Below are 19,674 nucleotides of genomic sequence, written 5' to 3'. Positions count from 1 at the left end.
GGCAGGTGGAGGTACCTGTGTCACAGATCAGTAAACAAAGCTTCAGTGTGTTGGTTTTAGAGTAAGTGGTGATGTTGTCCACAGCTAATGTTCTTTCTAAAATTGTACATCTGAAAAGTGGACATTGAGAAACAATTATGTGGTTAAAGAACAGTATAGTTAGAAATTTGTGGATGGAAAAGGGTGATCCTAAGAATCAAAGACCCTCATTATTGAAATATGTGTTTATGTGTGGATTATTTATGTATGTATGTGTATGTCTTTCTGTGTGTTTTTAATATATTGGCCATGTGTCTTTTAGAACAGTGATTTAAAACGAGAGCTTCTTGAGTGTTCACTTCATCTTTTTCTTTTTACATCTTTCATTTCCCCTATAGGAATCTGTGGGGAGAAGAGATGGAATAGCATAAATGTAGGGGCAGTTACACTGGGAAGAAAGGGGTAATGACAGCACTGAATGGCTGCTGGGAAGAGAAGAGGAGAGAGTCTAGCAAGTGTGTGGAGTAATTGACCTCATTCCTAGCATGGATGCTATGACACTCAGTTGTAGAGTTCCATATTGTAAAGGATCAGAGAACTGTAGGCTCTGCTTGAGGCACTTTCAAACCTCACTGCACTACTGGAACTGAAGCAGAAGCCTGGGGGATGATCTGACTTTCTGGCCCTGAATAGGTAGGCCCAGTGGGGAAGCAGGTAGAAAACAGTGCTGGTCTGGCCACGTTGGCCCTCCCCATTGCAGACACAACACCAGCACACTTATTTTCACATTAGTGCTCTGAAGCTCACGAGTGTAACTTACTAAAAAGATGGTTGTCTTTTTGATGTCTCTTGAACTTTTGTCCTGCCTGCCTGCATTTTTCAGTGAGGGGTAGGCCAGGGATCACAGAGAAGATTTAGAACAAAATGAAATTTAAACCCTGCGTTTAGCTCTGTGGACTGGGGTAAGCTAGTTAACTCCCTCTGCCTCAGTTCCTCAGCTGTTAAACAAGAAAACAATAATACACCCACTTCAAAGGTAAAATAAATGAGTTTATATGCTTAGTGCTTAGCATAAAGGAAGTTGTGTATTAATGTTGTTGGAAACAGAAAAAAGGAGCAACAGAGCATGCAAGCAACAGAATGATGTATTCTGTTCCACCTCTGTGCCTTTGCCACATTTGGTATTCATTTCATTACTATTAGTTTTTAAATATTTGCCCTTAGATTTTATTATAGGACTTAATTGTATTTTATGGACATCTGTCTCCAGCACATTCAGGAAAATACTTAAATATGTGGCCAAGGAAAGACATAGAAGATGTGGCTTTGGGTACAGTTTGTGAGATTTAACCTAAACGATGACTTGGAAAATGACAGTGGTGACTAAAAATGTAGTCTGATACACTGCTTGTGTTCTGTGCACCAGTAATTATTTATTAGAAATAAGCACATATGGAAGTACACTTGGTAATATATTATCCTGGGCAACACAAGCTGTGCAGTGATTATGCTGTACATAAAACTGCTTGTTTATTTATTTATTTATGGCTGTACTAGGGATTGAGCTCAGGACCTTGTGCTTGCTAACAGGCATTCTACCGCTTGAACTATGTCCTCAACCCTCAAAACTGTATTTTAATAAAGCCTTTCTTTCTTTCTTTTTCTTTTTGGTTATGCTTTTTTGTTACAACCCTTTCAAGTTAGAAAGAATGGTGATTATTAGCACTGACTCATAGTATGATTTCATATTTTCTAAACAGTTCTTATTAAATTTGTTGGTTCATGGCCATTTTACATGATTCTGACTATCAGTAAGTAATTTTAGGTTATGATCACTTATTTTTGGTATGATACTATATTTATATTTAGCGAAATTTCCTTTTCTCCCCCTGTGTTCACGTATAGGGGAACAAATTGATAAAATAGTCTGTCTCTAAAGAAGAGCTGTTTTCTCTTTCCTCACTCGATATTTTTGGAGGCTCATGGCCTGGAAACATTAGCGGGACTGCAAGTGACATAGGGTAGTGAACATGTAAAAATGTTCACTGTGAGGTCATTAACTTGCTCTTGCTCTGCTGGATTTCAGCCATTAAATGTGATGTCACTGTTGGTGCTTGTGTTAGTCAAGCTTTTGTCACTGTGACAAATACCTGAGAAAAACACTTTAAAAGGAGGAAAGATTAATTTTGATTCACAGTTTCAGTCCATGATTGCCTGGCTCTGATGCTTTGGGCCTGAGGCGAGGCAAAGCACCATGGTGGTGGGTGCATGTGGAGGAAGAGACTGTTCACTTCATGGTGAAGTGGCCAGGAAGCGGAGAGCAAGACAGAGAAGCCCAGAATGGGATATAGCCCCTAAGGACATGTACCCAGTGTTCTCCTTCCTCCAACTAGACCCCCCTCCAAAAGTTTCCATCATTCCCAGTAATGTCACTAAATTATGAATCCATCAGTGGATTTTTCCATTGATTAGGTCAGAACTGTCATGATCCATTACCTCCTAAAAGGCCATTGGTTGTCAACCAAGCCTTTAGCACTAGAGCCTTTTGGGGGATGCTTCATATCTAAGCCACAGCAATGACATTGGTTTAAAGAGCTACTGAAACATCCTGGCTTCAAGTGTCATCAGATAGACTGTCTTAAAACTTGAAGGTCTGTCCAGTGCTTCTGGGTTAACCAGTAGACCTTTGTAGTGATGCTTAAGAATTTTCAAAAAACTGTAAATCAGACTTTTATATAAGCCAAAAGGGGGCTGGGGTCATAGCTCAAATGGTAGAGTGCCTGCCTGGCAAGCATGGTGTCCTTAGTTCATGCCTCAGTACTGCCAAAAGAGAAAGCAAAAGAAGTTTCTCTTTCATATTTTATGAAGAAGAACGTATGAGCTGTAAATTTTTTTACTGCCACATTATCAGAATTTTCAAATCTAATTTAGCTGCCTTTGAATGAAATTTGAAATAAACCATTTAATACTCTGATTATGACAAGAAAGTCAGGATTTCCCCCTTCCATATTTGATCAGAAGCACTGTGAATCTTAAATCTCCATTTGGGAAATGAAGGCCACGAAGCTTGAGTGATCCATCTTCCCAGTCAGTACAGGAAGCACCCTTAGTCTCTGAAGAGCTTGTTTGGTTTCTCCCTAAATGCACACCACAGCTTTAAGGCAGCACTTTATGCTGGTAGACTGGTGCCCATGTTAAAAACCGCCTTTCCTATCTTCATCGGATACCTTTTTCAGGTGTCCAGCCCTTAGGTCGTTGAGGCAATTAGGAGACCTCCTTCTGCACTTTTATTTTCTCAGGCTACATATTTCACTCTTACTTTATCTTGCTAGATCACCCACCATTATTCATGCTTATGTTTTGTGTATTCTGGATCTTAATGAATTCCCAGAATTGGACAGACTGTTGCTTTAAAAAGTCAATTATGTTTTTAGTAGCAAAACCAGAAAACCTCGATTCATCTGGTTTAAACGATAAGGAATTTTCTTTTTTCAATTTTGAGATGTACATATTCTTCATATTTAAATGTTCCTGAAATGGAGACATATGGTGCATTTAAGTGAATGGCATGTCAGTTAGTTTGGCAGCAAACCTGTCATGGTTCATCCCTTCACGATGCATCTTTCCATTGATGAGTTTCATGTTTGATGAAGTGTGATAATTTCTCAAATCTCAGGAGTTACTGTGCATGGGTGGATCCACAGTGAGTTATTTTGAGGACCCAGTGTGGTAGGTGTGCCTTGGGCTTGCCCTCTGGGGACTAAGAGATGCCTGCAGCCATTCTAAGCATCAGGCCACAGTCAGCTGCGTCTAAAGGCTGGGAGAGTTAAGGCCTCTTGTTCAGGTTAATTTCTAAGAGTAAGTAGTTGTCCAGGAGCTGCCCTCCTTGACCAGTGACTTCTAAGCTAGCCATTGACAAGAACTGTGGGTTACAGTTAGTAGCTCGATGTTCTGGTTTGTGTGCACCAACTGCACACAAACCGAAAGCCCAGAGTACTTGTGGCACCCCAGGCTCTCTGATTTAGTAAGGTTTGCTTGGGGACTGTGAGTGTTTCACAGAGTCCTGGATGATGCTGAAGCATCCCTTGGAGCACGCAGCTGAATGACAGCCAAGCAAAACCAGAGAGTGAGGTGGACACTGCCCTTCCTCTTGCAGTTTAGGTCAGTGGTTGTCCTAGGTGTTGTAATACCTTATGGTTGTGCAGAAAGTTATTGGCAGTGAACTAAGTTTTGAGAATAATTTTCTTAAGTCATATACAGTAGATCAAGTAGATTGAAAATGATGTTTATTGCTCTTTGATGTCATGCTTTCTTGAGGGGGAGAAAAAAGGGTGGCTAGTCTGTGAGGGCCCAGAGAATTGAGTATACATGTGGTAGTACAGTGCCCTTAAATAATAGCTAGCATATATTAGCTCATCTAATTATCATTCCAGCTCCATGAGGCCAGTACTGTAAATAAACTCTTCACAAAGGCGGAAACAGGTTCAAAGAAGTCAAGGAGTTTGCCCATCATTGTCTAGCTAGTAAAAGTTACAGCTGAATTTCAACACTGTGTGATTTGACATTATGACCCATGCTTCTGGCCGTGTGTCCTACTGAACACCCGGAGACATGTTAAGCTTGAAAAAGGTTTGCTGTTTTCTTCTGGTTTGTGTGCAGCAGGGTGGGATTGGGTGTCTGGAAGTGAGTCCCTCCTTCTCTGGTTCATCTCTACTTATATTTTGCTGCTGATATATTTGAATATAAGTTTAGGACTTAAAATGGGAACTCTGTCTGTCATCTCTGCATTTTATAGGCTGGCTGTCCCTGTCTTCATGGCACATCCTGGAAGTAGTGGCAAGTAAGATTGAAGAAGTACCTACAGGTGCACACCTGTAGTCCCAGCACTCAAGAGGCTGGGGCAGGGAGGGTTGCAAGTGTGAAGCTAGCCTGGACTATATAATTTCTGTCTCAAAAAAGAAAAATACGATAGAAGTAGGACTGAGCACAGAAACCTAATGTAAACTGTTAGAGTGGTTTTGGGGGAGATGGTGGGAGGGTGATACTGGTCATTGAATGAACTCAGGGTCTTGAGCTGGTTAGGTAAGTGCTCTACCACTCGAGCCACACCCCCAGCCCTTTCTGCTTTTTCAATTTGTTTTTTAGTAGAATCTCACTTTTGCCAGGGGGCAGCTTCCAATGTATGTCTGCCTCCTCAGAAGATGGGATTATAGGTTTGAACCACCCTGCCACCTTTGTTGAGGTGGGATCTCACTAACTTTTTGCTGAGACTGGCCTTAAACCTTGATCCTCCGGGTCTCTGCCTCCTGAGTAACTGGGATTTCAGGTGTGAGCCACCATACCCAACTAAATTTTAGTTTTTTTGTTGTTGAAAGTTATGGTGGAGGCACATTTTCTTCATACGAGCGATTGTGCTTGTCAGGGTCTTCATGGCAAACATTGAATGAAGCATAAATGTTTTTAGTTGCTTCAGAATTTGGGGGAAGCTAAAGCAACTCGAGACCAAGATTCTAAGTATGGTGCCCAAAAGCTGACTGAAAAGCTGTGCTCCTTTTCTTGCCACGTCCACCTTGCACTTTCAGCTGTGGCTGTTCTGACTGCTGGAGTCCTCTCTGGTCCTATCGTTGGGTATACTCAGTCCTTCTCTTTTCTTGGCTAATGCCCCTCAGTCTTTAGGCCTCATTATGAATTTTACCTTAAAATTTTTACTGAACCTTTCCTGGGAATGTCAGAGGTAGGTGTTGCTTCCAGCACACTCTGTTCTGTGCGTGTAGAGTCAACAGTTGATGGTTGCCTCCCGTCCCTCACCATACCTGTGCCTTGCTTGGGGTGATGCTAGACTGGAGCGAGCTGGGTGGTTCAGATTTTAAGTCACCAGTTTCACATTGCAAGCTTCATTATCAAGGAATAAATGCCAACCGTTGACTTCTATGTTGTAATTTATAATTTCTGTCATTATAATTGTTTCAGCAGCTTTTGCTTTGGGTTGAGTATGACACTTTTGTAACATGTCAGTGTTACTTAATGGAGATTGGACAGCTGGCCTGTTTGCTAGTAATTCTTTAGAGAAACTGGGAATTGGAGGTTTATACCCACTCAAGAAGAGACTGTAAAACCCTTTCTTTTTGAATGAAGCTAGGTTTACAGCAGTGTCGTAAAAGTGGTACAGAGTTACCATGTACTCCTCCAGTTTCCTCTCATTGCCATCTGATGTTACCATGGTCCACCTGTTTGAACTGTGAAGCCAGCATCGCTCTGTTACTGTTATACTTCAGGCTGTCATGGTCTCTCCTCACATGAAACAGATATTTTGATTGACCACATTGTAGTCACTTTGTAGGATATTGATGGCAACTTAATAGACACTTAAAGGGGTGTGTACTACGTGCCAAATACTGTGCTGAGAAGGCAGTCATTTTTAACTTCTTCATAGTCACATGCCTCTTGGAGAAACTAACTGCATAGACTTCCTCCCTCCTCACCCAAGTCATTTGCCTATGATTTCAGGGGCTTCACAATATTTAAGGACTTTAATTAAGAAGACAGTGTTTGTCCTCCAGCAATTCAGCCCAGTTGAAGAGACAGGCAATTTGTGTGTCCTCAGGGAACTTTGAATAAAGTGCCATGCGAACACATTCAAGAGAATAGATTTCCTTTGAGTGCCAGGATAGGGAAACTTGGAGAGAGCAGATGTCACTGGGATTCGGCCTAAAGAAATGAGGAAGAATCAAGTCAACAAAAGGTTGGAGAAAATACTAAACAGTGTGAACAAAACCAACAAAGACCTATCCAGAAATACACGGTGATTTTGTAATAGGTGAGGAACTGTGAAATGTTTAAAGGAGTGGTTACTATTTTTGGACATAAATTTCATCTTGTTTCATCGCTCAGTAATTTACTACTTGCACCATGCGTGCATGAGCTGAGTGGGCAATGAAGAAATGCAGGCTATATTTTGAAGAAATGTGGGCATGAAGGGGCTTGGAGAGAAAGGGAGCTCAAAGTGATGATGGGATCCAGAGAAGTTTGTTTTGCCTAGAGGTGGTAGAGACTTGGGTGGGTCCAGTGAGAGAAGGGAAGGCAGGTGATGGAAATGAGACTCCAGAGAAGGTGACATGGTCGCTCAGACCTAGAGTAGATATTTCTCCCATTGTATCAAGGGGGAGTGGGGAAACAGGCTACTTCACTGCTTGCGTATAGTGAACAGACATTTAAAACTGTAGGTGGCTTGTAGGTGAGTTCTGCTATGGCCTGAACTTTGATCTTGCTGTTAACATGTTCACTGTGCTTATTAAATTCCTGTTATTAATGTATTCAAGGTCTTCCCCAAGTTCTGTGATAGGATTATCATCAGAGTCCATGCCCTTGATGAACTTGAGATTGAATTTAAGGCTGTAGAATCGCCTTAAAAAAAAAAGTCAGAAATTAAGTGCAGTGTGAGAAATCCTCTAGATTCTTTTGCTTTGCTCCGTCTGTGCATTCTAGGGATGCTGAAGAAATAAAGCCAGGGTCTATGTTGTTTCTCTTGTTGTAAGTAGTTTCTTCTTTAGAAATAAGTAAGTTGTTTCTGCACTCACTTGATAGTTTTCTTTTCTCTTAGCAATTTTAACTGTGTGCTATTAAGGGGACTAATTGTTACCATGGCCACTTTTTTTTAAATTTAGACCAGTGTTTCTTGTGGCTTCCCAGTCTGACAGATCCTGTTCATAAAGGAATTGAACCTTCACCAGAGAAATTATTCCTAATTTAAAATTTAGCATGTGTTGAACATAGGTTTGACCCCAAGCTTCACAAAATGAGATTTTTGGTCATGGTTGCAAAGCCTTTTGAGCTCAATACTAATTGACTTTAATTGACTTTGGAAATTAATTTAAAATAAGCCTTCATTAGGTTTTATGTTATTCTTTTAATCCTTAACAGAAACATCGGCTCCTTATTCAGAGCACCCAGAAACTACATATTGAAGTTTTATTGTTGAAAACAGTCTAGTACCATAAATAACAACTCTCACTTTGAAGAAACTTATTTTTTTTGTGTGATGGATTTTTGCAAAGAAATGTTGATCAAATTACATAACTTGTACAAATCACAGACTGTGAAGCCTTTGGAACCAGTGTGTGTTAGGCTTCTGGACTCCTTTAATCTCAGTAGATCTCTACAGTGCTGTGCTTTAGTGGTGAAAAAGAAGGGAGTCGCACACCCAAGTATGCAGTGTTAGAAGTAGGGCTGTGACAGTGACCTGCTTTTGGGATCATGGGTGGTACAGCCTAAGGGATGAGGGGTCTAGAAAAGAGTAGAGTGTGTGCAAGGCAGGACACAGAACTCAGCCCTGTGGCAGGAGGTCTTGGCAGGATTCTGACTTTATCCTGAAGATGCCAGAAAGCCACTGCCGAGAGATTAGAGTTGAATTCAAGTCCCATCACTCAAACTGCGGTGGGGTAGGGTGTATAACAAGTTGGTGGGGGGCCAGTGAGCTTCTGTAGCATCTCTGCAGAGGCCAGGGTATGTGCTTACTGCGAACTGTGCAAGCCACATTCCAGAGTGTCGCAGCTGGCCAGGGAAAGCCCATCTGACGATGGCCTGCACTGCCTTTGAGAAGCGGAAGGTTTTATTTTTGAATATCTAGTTCTTGAATCCCATTCTAGGACCCCAAATTCTATTAAGGGTCCCTATCCTAAAGGCAGTGCACAGTTATTTTGAAGTCTTTCTTCATATTTTCCTCTTGGGGGTGTCCTTTATGAACTGAGATTTTTAAATACTGCAATTACAAAGTTTTCACTCATCCTGAATTAAGAACAGATTTTTCCTTTCAGTTTTAAACATGTTAGACTGAAATTCTGGAATACTTGACCCTTAATTAAGTGCAATGCATGAGTTCAATCTCCCCAAATGTTATAGTACCACTTAAAATTTGGAAACCTGAAGCAAGACTGTAAGACTATTGTGATTGTTGCCAAGCCAAGAGGAATCTTTTTGAGTAAGAAAATCAACTTGTAAAGTAAGCACAGTTCTGCAGAACATGGGAGTATGTCACATCACGGTGGGGAGCACGTGCCATGGCTGAGACCTCAGGAGGAACCCGGGGTCCTGCCAGAGGATGCTGTGTTCACCTGTAGAGCAACTAGAAAAATACAAGGCTGTGCTGCTAGGAAACCTTCCGAATTCCTTCATTCGTCTTTCCCTTCTAGGAGGAGTAGGAACCTTAGCAGATTTATGAGAGTCTGACAGAGTTTTAGAATTTAGTTTTGTGTCCCTCAGGAGTGTAGATTGCTGTACGAAGAAATTTGAAAAGAAGGATGGAGGCAGTGAATGGAAAGAAAAGACATACGAGGGGAGGGTGCTTTTTTCTTCTCTTACAAAATGGGAGGGGCGAGAAGCAATCAGAAGAAAAGGACAGATTATATGCATTCTAGCAGATCTTGTTACTTAATTGATAGTAAGAAACTGAAAAAGCACTTGATACCTTCCCAGATTTAGCCAAACTGAGGGCTTTTTTTTTTTTTTTGGTTTGGTTTGTTTTTTGGGTACAGTATTTAGGGTTGAATTCAGGGCCTTGCATTTGCTAGGTAGATGCTCTACCACTTGAGCCATTACTTTGGTTATTTTTGAGATAGTGTCTCTCTTTAGGCCTGGGCATTCTGGATCGTGATCTGGAATAACAGGCGTGCACAGTCATGCCCAGCTATTAGTTGAGAATGAGGTCTTTTGAACTTGAACTGTAAATTTCCCAATCTCTGACTCCCAAGTAAGTGGAATGTAGAGTGCTTGCCTACCATGTTCAATGTTGGGTTCCATCCTCAGCACTGAAAAAAAAAAATTGAGAAAGAAAAATTGAATAGGTAGTCTCAAGGTTGCTTACTTTTACTAGTAGAAATTCTCAGTTTTGAGTACTTTGGGAACAAAAATTATCTGGAATATTCTGAAAGGGTTAGGGAATTATGCACATCGTAGGGGACTCTTTATGAAGCAAATTCACTTGGGTTTCTTTTTTTTACTTGGGAGAGTTCTGACATTGTAATTTGAAGTTAAAGCAAAATAACATAAAACATTCAGTGAGTATAATGAACAGTGTACACCTTTATTGATTGAAGGAGATAGAAGAAAAGGGAAGGGGAAAAAGTAACAGATTTCAAGGCTGGAAGGAATTTTAAGAGGTCATTCTCTTCTTGGTCTTATTTTCTGAGTTACATATTTCAATTTAAGAAATGGGGGAGCTAGGGAAGAAGTAACCAAAACCCCTGGGGGGAGGGACTCCCGTAATCACATTTATCTTCTTGTTTTCTACAAATGGCTTATGCATAAAAGATAAAGTAACTTTTTAAAAACCATTTTGAAGCACAGTTATTCTTGAATTATTTTCATTTCATTTTTTTCATATCACAAAAATTGGATGCAGTATTTCAAATCTAGAACCATTCTAATTGTGAAATACAGAAAGCAAAAATTATTTACAGTCTCACCCATGCAGAAATAACCACTATTAAGTTTAGTGACTGTTCTGCTATGTTTTTTCTTATACACTCTAATTTTATAGAAATGGGCTTATATATTTTGCAGTTTGATATTGACATAACATCTTGCATGTTTTTCTGTATTAGTATATATAGCTCTGATTATATTTGATGTGTATGTAGAGGTATGTTGGTACAATGGAATACAATAATATACAGTATTGTGTATTCCCTTGTAGTTTGTTACAACAATTTCTAATTGAAAACACTATTGATTTCTGTTTTCATGAATATAAAAAAGTACATATGAATACAAAAGTTTCTTGGTGTGAGTATTTAATAGGATAAGTATGTTAGTATTTTAGGATACAAAGATAAAAATGCAATCTAAAATAGGTACTAATTTGTATTTCCTTCAAGGAAAGACAGACTTTTAATTTCAGAATTTTCTGGTCAATCTTGCTTGTTTATTCATCAAAGTAAATTTAAGATCATTTCAAACTTTACAAGATAATTATGTTGAATTTTGTTTAGAATTTTGTTGAGTTTAAGTTATACTGGTATGAATTTGCATTAATGAGCCTTCTGATTTAGAGTAAGACTGGTTTTTCCAGTTAATTTGAGGTTTTTTTTATGATCCATAGTTGAATTGTTTGGTTTCCTTATGTAAATATACTTCTTACTAAGTGAGTCATCATTGTTTTACACTTTTTAAAAGTATGAATAGAATTATTCAACTTTTTTGTCTTCTAATTGGGATACTATGGGCATATATAATGTACTGCTAGATTCTTTCTGCTGGATATTATTGAGTACTTGTTTTCATAAATGAGATTGATGTGCATTTGTGTATGTGCTTTTGGCTTTTCTTTTTCAGTGTTTTGTTATTCTTTGTACAAGAACTTGACAATTTTATATGCTGATAGGAACATTTTAAATAGCTTTAGTGTGATATAAATGGTCACTTGATGATATAAATGATCACTAATGAATCATTTGGACTTGATTTTGTGCTTTCTCAATTCCTTCCCAAGTGTCTCCTATTTAGTATAAATAGGAGTGGAATAGCTGGAGCATATGGTAGTTATATGCTTAGTTTTAACCACCAAACTGTTTTCCAAAGTGGTTGGACCATTTTAAATTCTCATCAGCAGTGTGAAAATTTATAGTTGCTTCATATCTTTGCTATATAGTTTGCCAGAGCTGCATTAAAAATACCACAGACCAGCTGGCTTAAATAACAGAAATATATTTTCTCCCAGTTCTAGAGGCTAGCAGTCCAAGATCAGGGTGTCAGTGGGGTTGGCTTTCTTGGAGGCTCTCTCCTTGACTTACAGATAGCCTCTTCTGCCCACCCCTTCAGATGTTCTGTTCCCTTGTGCATCCATATTCGTGGTGTTTCTTTTTTGTGTCCTAATTTCTTGGGTATTGTAAAAACACTTGACTGCTGGATTAGGGTCCACTGTATTAGCCTCATGTTAGCTCAGTTATCTTTGTAAAGGCCCTTTATCCAAATCCAGTCACATTCTGTGGTAGGACTTCATCATGTGAGTTTTGTGAAGGAGGCACATGTTAGCTCATAGCACCTGTCAGCACTTGATGTGATCACTTGCAGTTTTAGCCTTTCTAATAGGTGTTTAATAGTATGTCAGTGTAGTTTTAACTCACATTGTCATAGTTTAGGATGTTGAGCATATTTTCATCCAGTGAAGTACCTATTCAGATTGCATGCCCATATTTAAATTTTTTTTTAACTAATGAACTCTGAGGAATCTTCATATACAGCTTTTTCATGACATACAAAAAGTGGGACATTTAGTATATACAACTTGATAAGTTTGAGGTTAACTTTACACTCTTGAAATGATTACATCATGAAGGCCATAGACATATTCAGCATCTCCCAAAGTTTACTCTCAGCCTTTTACTATTTACAGTTATTTTGTAAGAACGGTTAACATTTAATGTACCTTGTTAGCAAATTTTAAGCATGCAATACAGCCTTTTTTAGCTCTAGGCACTGTGCTATATGTTAGGGCTCTCTCTAGAGCTTTTCTTGTACAACTGAAACTTTGTACCCTATCTCCATCACTTTCTCATTTTCTTCTTCCCCTGTTACTGGAAAGCCCATCCCCTGGCCTCAGTGCCAGCTCACAAATAATCAGAACAGGGTTTTGAGGAAAAGGAAATAAAGTGTGTTATTCTTCAGATGAAGAGGAGGACAGGAGAGAGTCAACCTCTCAAAACTTTGTCATCCTACTTCTGAGAAAATACCTGCTTTTTAAACGGAAGTTCAGGAGCTCAGCTTAACTACATGACAGAATGCCTGTCCCAGAACCTTGGTTCTCACTGGTTACTGGCACCACATCTTGGAAGTTGTATGTCTTAGTTGACAGGTTTACCCCTTGGTGGTCAGAGAGAGATAGCGGGGAGAAGATTGGCTGGTTTAATTGGAGAGTAAAGAGTTTTAACCTTGGTGTCTTCAGCACAGAGAGGTAGAGATAGATAAATGGGTAGATGGATGGATGGATGGATGGCAGGGGTAAGGGGTGGGAGAGACAGGCAGATAGACATAAAGGGGAAAAATGTCAGTTTGAACAACAAGCATAGAAAGGGGCCTCGCAGTCATTTAACGGCTTCCTGCCTTTAAATGATTCATGGGTCCAAGTAAGGAGTCAGTGCTCCTCAGCAGAAGCAGCTTTTAAGCACCTACTATACCCCCTGCTGTTGGCAACCACCATTCTACTCTGTTTCTATAATTTTACTATTTTAGGTACCACCTATAAGTAAGATCATACATACAGTTATCACCTTTCTGTATCTGGCTTATTTCACTTAAGCATAATTTACTTAGCACAGGTAGACTTGAGGTCACAAAGGACAGTATTTCCTTTTTTTTTTTTTTAAAGGCTGAATAATTGTGTTACATGTGTAGATCACATTTTCTTCATTCATTTTGGTGACAATGGACATTGAAATTGTCTCCATAATTTTGATATTACAAATAATGGATTACAAGTTCTTCACCAGATACTTTAAAAATATTTCTCCTAGTCTCTGGTTGTTTTTTCATTCTTGTAACGTATTTTGTAGCAAGTGGGTTTTAAATTTTGAATGAAGTCAATTTCTTTTTTTCTTTATCTTATCAAACCAAGAGCACAGAGATTTTCTCTTAGTAGTTTCATACTTTTAGGGTTTACATCTTGGCCTAAAATCCATTTTAACTTACTTTTTTAATATGATTTGAAGTATGGATCATTTTTTCCCAATATGAATATTCAGCAGTTCTGTGTTGAAAAGGCTTTGCTGAATGTCCTTGTACCTGTCAATCAGTTGTCCATAAATTTGCATTTCTGAGTTCTCTTCTGTTCAAAATATGTATTCTAATGGCCATACCACACTGTCTTGACTACTGTGATGTTTGGATTTGTCTGAAAGTCATGTAAGTCCTCACATCTGACATTATTATTTTCTTCATAGTTGTTTTGGCTATTCTGGGTTCTTTGCATTTTCATATGCATTTTAGAATCAGTTTGTCAATTTCTACAAAAAAGTGTTCCTGGGATTTTGATTGGAATTGTGTTTAATTTGTAGATCAGTTTGGGAAGAACTGAGATTGTCTGAATATTGGACAATATTACAGTCCATAAACATGATATATCTCCATTTATTTAGGTCTTTAATTTTTCTTAAGTAACATCTTATAGTTTTCAGAGTTAAGTTCTTTCCTACCTTTTGTCAGATTTAGCCTTAAGCATTTCATATTTTTGATGCTTTTGTTAATGGAATTATTTCATTAATTTCAGTTTCAGATTATTTATAAAAATACTGTTTTTGTTATTGACATCATGCAACCTTTCTAAGTCACTCTAATTTTTTTTTTTGTAGATTCTGTGAAAATTTACATGTAGATGATCATCTCATCAATAAGTAAATTTCATAACATACTGTGATGTGTGCCTTTTCATCCTGTGTTCTGATTTTTGGAATTTTAAGCAAAGAAAATTGATATCTTTATTTTGGGGAGAATTTTCTAGTATGTTTTTCTTTATCTCTTTTTCTTTCTTACTGTGTTTTTGGACTGCCAAGCCTGTTAGTGTTCTAGGGTATGAACAAGGAAGATCTTTGAGGATAAGGACTTTTATTTAATTCTCTTGTGGAAACAGAATGAAAGAGTTTTTGGGTCTCAAGCAGGTTGAAGAAAGGAAGGGACTTTGCCTTCACCCTGCCCTGTGGTCATTTCTGAGATGTCTTCCTGGGCAAGGGAGGAACAATTTCCCGTGAGTGATTTCTGGAGGGAATCTTTGGGAATATGTTCATTACTCAGACTTGTTAGCAACCCTGGTTTTAGCCCATCCATCCCCTGGGGCTAGAGCGTCTGGCAGTTTTATTTCCCCGAACTTCTTGGTGTTTTCACTCTGAGTCTCCTTTCTTCTTGACTTTCCCTCAGCAAATCCTTCTAACCACTTTCTACTTTCTCCAGTGCAGCCTCTCTCATCTGGTACCATGGGTCTTTTGTTCTCTTTCTTTCCAGATTTATACCCTCTTGTTCCTGTGTTAGAGTGGAGTTTCAGGAGGGAGCAGAGAAGACCTGTGGAGCCTACTTTATGCATATGTACACACCCTTTTTATTGTAAAAGGAAAGTGCATCCAACATATGTATAGTAGTTAGGGACTGAATTCTCTTCCTTCCCAAATTCAAATGTGAAACCCTAGCTTCCAGGGTGACTGTATTTGGAGGTGGGACTTTTAAAGAGGTGAGTGAGGTTAAGTGAGGTCATAAGGATGGAGCACCAACCCAGTCTGACTGGTTTCCTCACGAGAAGGGCACCAGGGATGCATGTGCCCAGAGGAAAGGCCACATGTATACATAAGAGGGAGCAGGCTGTCTGCAAACCAAGGAAAGGGACTTCAGGAGAAACCAACCCTGCTAGTACCTTGATCTTGGAGCTCCCATCCTCCAGAACTGGGAGAAAAGAAGTGTCTGTTTTGACTGTTGGTGGTAAAAATCTGTGGTATTTTGTTTTGGTAGCCTTAGCATACTAATACAACAGCTTAGGGAATGACCATAAGTGAATGTCCTTGTAGCCACCACTCTAGACCACACCAGGAAATTGAAAATTACAAACTTGGACAGCATCCCATCCCAATCACTATCCTTTCTTTCCCTCCCTTGGTTCTGGGGATTGCTAGGCAAGCACTGTATTGCTTTTCTGCCCCCAGCCCCCCCGTTTCTTTATAGTTTCTTCACCTCCATGTACATTCCAAGACTATAATTGAGTTGGATCCTTTTTTGTTGTTTGGTCAGTACTGGAGCTCACGCTTGCTAGGCGGGATGCTCCTGCTTGAGCCACTCTGTCAGCCTTCTTGTAGTAGGTTTTGTGTAGGTTATTTTTGAGATAGGGTCTTTCTTTATGCCCAAGCCAGACTGGACCATGGTCCTTCTATTTGTGCTTCCCAGCATAGTTGGGATGACAGGCATGTACCACTATGCCCAACTATTGGTTGAGATGGGATCTAATGAACTTTTTGCTCTATCTACAGTAGTGATCATCTCTAGCTCCACTTCCCAAGTAGCTAGGATTATAGAATTGAGTCATTCATCCAGCTTTAGTTTTTAAACTAAAAACTTAAGACTTTAAAAAATCCCTTTAACTTGTATGTATCTGTGCTCCAGCCATTTGGCATCCATTTTCTCAGTCTGTGCTCTGCTGGTGTAATGCAGCATGTGCTTTTATCTTTCTTGCTGGTTGGCAGCTGAACCCAGATGCTTGATCAGGTTCAGGTTTTATTACTCCTCCTTCCCCTCAGCAAAAATATATTGTTGTTTCTTTTTAAACTATAAAAAGCTTGTAATGTCTGGCTTTTCACTTTTTTTTTTTTTAATGTTGACTATTGATGCTCAATGCCTAGGTTTACTTGAAGGTCATTATGATCTCAGAGGATTTCAATGAAAATGATAGCTTCAAACCTGTTTCAGTTCTTTCTTCATTGAAGTTCAGGTTGTGCCATCATTGGCCAGTAGGAGCTTCTGGAAACTCACTCATGAATAGGTGGTGTTTAGGCAGAAATGGCAGCTGAATGGCCCTCTACTGCTCATTGTTGAGTTGGTCATTGTTTCTGAGCCTTCCCAGAGGACAGAACTGGAGTGTATGTATGTCAAAGTCTCGAGTTCATGCTGATATTTACAATTCAAATTCAGAACTATATGTTTACTTTTTATTGAAGTATAAAATATAAGGAGAAAAGTATAAAATTTTGTATGTCCAGCTTGGTGAACTTTTACCAGACAGGTTATAACCAGTTTCCAGATCAAGAACAGAACTTTACCAGCACCCCAGCCCATTCACAGTTACTGCCCACTCTTTACCACCACCCTATCCCCTGATGAAATTAACTGTCCTGACTTCTGATAGCACAGATGGATGTTCTTGTTGGGCCATTTTCATTTTTATCCCTTTAAGAATATGACCAGGGCCACCATAAAGGACGACTAGAACTGCTTTCACAAAATTGATTGTGTTGGGTGAGAGCTCTAGGAACCCCTCTCGCCTTCTCCTCCATACCTCAGTGATATAACCAACTGGAGCCTGAAGTTGAGGCTGAACCAGGAGTTCTGGAGGTGGGCCCTAAGTGAGTGTGCACCTGATTTGTTTGTCTTGGCAAGTCACTTATTCCCCAGGAACTGTAGGAAGTTTACATAATCACTTATGTGTTACATCTCTGTTTGTTCCTACTCTAAGATTCCTGACTTCTCAGCTTAACATGCTATCTTAAGTTGGTTTGGGCTGCTATAACAGATATCATAGATGGGTAATTCTAACAACTCTGGAAGCTGGGAAGTCCAAGATCAAGGTGCCAACTCATTCGGTTTTTGATGAGGATCTTTTCCTGGTTTGCATATGGTCTCATCTTGCTGTTTCCTCATATGGTGGGGAGATAGAATGCTATAGTTTGAATCTGGGATGTCACCCAAAAGCCCATGTATTAGGGCTCAGTCCCCAGTGTGGTGGTTTTGGGAGGTGGTAGAAACTTTTAAGAGGTGGACCTAGTTGGAGGTCTTCTGGTCATTGGGGGCATGCCCTTGAAAAGAGATTTTGGGATGTTAGCTCCTATTCATCTATTCTCTTTTCACAACTGGTGAACATGTCTTCTCTGCTCTCACTCCACATTATAATGTGCTCCTTGACCACAGGGCTAAGGCAGTGTGTCTACTGGACCAAGAACTGAAATCTCCAAAATCATGAGCCTTATTAAACTTTTCCTCTTTTTAAATTGATTATTTCTGGCATTTTGTTACAATAATAGAAAGCTGGCTAACAGAGAATGAGCTGTCTCTTTTTTATAAGGGCACTATCCCATCATGGAGTGCCACCCTCACCACCTCCTAAAGGTCCTACTACCCGACTCCATAGGGTTTTGCTATACAACTTTTGAAGGGACCCAGACATTCCGTGTGTAACACCTGGGATGACAGAATACCTAGTTACTCATGTGCTTTGTCTCACAATATGTGTCTGATGTCGCTGAATAGCAACACTGATGCTAACACCAGCATTGTGACTGCTGAATATAGTTAATTGCTTTTGCATATTATTTTTCCCCTTCCCTTTATTGTCTTTAATGTCTAACTGTGTTCATACACTGTGGAGTCATTACGTATTGAAATCTCTCCTTCTTCACTTTCATTTTATCTTGGCTGTGCTAGTAACTGCATAGGTTATGCTCATGCGGGGTTGCATAGGTCTGTCCGTCATTTGGGTTTTCTGGAGCTTACTGTCTCTGGCGTTCCTCAGAAAGGGTTCTTGAAACAATACTTTTTGAGCTCTTGCCTGGTGGTCACTATCTGTTTGATACTTGAAGGTCACATTTGCTGTTATAATTTGTTGGCTTGTGTTTTGTTTCCTTAAGTCTTTTAAATTTGCTTCTGTTTTCTGCTGGCATAAATGTTGCTGGCAATGCCCAGTGGTCTTTTCATCATGTGGTCTTTTTGCCTAGAAGCTCAAAGGACTTTTTCTTTCACGTCCACTAACTTGTGGGCTGTGTTGTGACACGTAGGCTCAGATGCATGGTACATCCTTGCATAGAGCTTCAGATCATATTTCATTTCAGAAAACAATTTTGAGTTGCAGTTTTTAGCATTTGTTCTATTCTCTTGCTTTGTTGTTTCCCCAGAGACTCCTGTTACCTGTGTTAGCTCTTCCTAGCCCATCTTTCCTATTTGTTCCTACTCCTGTATCCTTTTCACTTCTCCATTTTCTGTATGATCTTCATTTTTAAAATAAGGTTTTTTTCTTTTATTTGTAGCTCTTGCTTAATCACCTTGTCTGAAATTTTTCTAAAAAAACTCTGACTTGAGTTCTTTTATGCTGTGTATCATTTCAGCAACTTTTGGCTTATTTTGAAATTGTGTAGCATTCATTGTGGAGTTGTATCTACTATTTAACATATTTCCTTCTCTAACAACTTGGAATAGAATTTGATCTCAGTACTTTTTATTGCTCAGGTTTTTCCTCAGTTCTCAGAAGGAGACTTGGTTATATGCTCCCTCAGATTTTCTGCTTCCCCTTTCCAATTTTTTCTCTCCCTTTTCCTTTGTCTTCCTATTCTCTGTGTTCCTGACTGATTGCACTCACAGCCCTTCCTCCTCAGTGCTAGCCTTGTCCTGGAAGGGGGAGCCTGGGAGGTCAGTTTTCAGTCTCAAGAGGCCCCATGGTCCAGCAGTACAGGACTGTGCTTCCAGGCTGTATGTAGTAGGCAGAAGCCTCCACTAAGCTTCCCAGTGAGTGCCAGGGCTAGCTTGGGCTCTGGGGCTCTCCTGGTCTGAAGTAAGACCTCTGCACCTTTGCTGTCCTTTGCCTCCTTCTGCACAGTCACTAGACCATGGTCTGTGTTTGGTGGTAGTTCTTCCCATCTGCTGGTACTTTGTTTGGAGTTCTGAAGATTCATGTTGCAAATGATACCTACCTAGTCTGCTTTTATATTTCATTTAGAGAAAATTATAATTTTCTGTACAGAGAATTGAAGATTTTATCTTATTTTGTAGAGACAAGGATCTACTTTTATAAAATAACAGCTTTGTCATAAAGGCCAAGAGTGTAAAATTGCCAGCTAAAGCTTTATAATTTGCATTTAATATTAAAGGTTAATTATTTTATTGTGAAATTACCATAGAGTGTATTAGAGAACTAATTGCTTTTATTAATCCCTAACAAGTAACTGAAAATTATCCAAAATGTGACAG

At 39.4% G+C, this 19,674-nt stretch overlaps 1 protein-coding gene and 1 long non-coding RNA gene across 3 annotated transcripts in view; both read left to right on the top strand.

Moving 5' to 3' along the window:
* Positions 1-19,674, top strand: part of Xkr6 (XK related 6) — a 232,996-nt gene that overhangs the window by 24,942 nt on the left and 188,380 nt on the right. The gene's annotated exons all lie outside the window — the stretch shown is intronic.
* Positions 1-19,674, top strand: part of LOC109678355 (uncharacterized) — a 75,874-nt gene that overhangs the window by 24,193 nt on the left and 32,007 nt on the right. The gene's annotated exons all lie outside the window — the stretch shown is intronic.

Source organism: Castor canadensis, chromosome 14, assembly GCF_047511655.1.
Source record: "Castor canadensis chromosome 14, mCasCan1.hap1v2, whole genome shotgun sequence".
Taxonomy (NCBI): Eukaryota; Metazoa; Chordata; class Mammalia; order Rodentia; family Castoridae; genus Castor; species Castor canadensis.
This window is presented reverse-complemented; position numbering and strand designations above follow the sequence as displayed.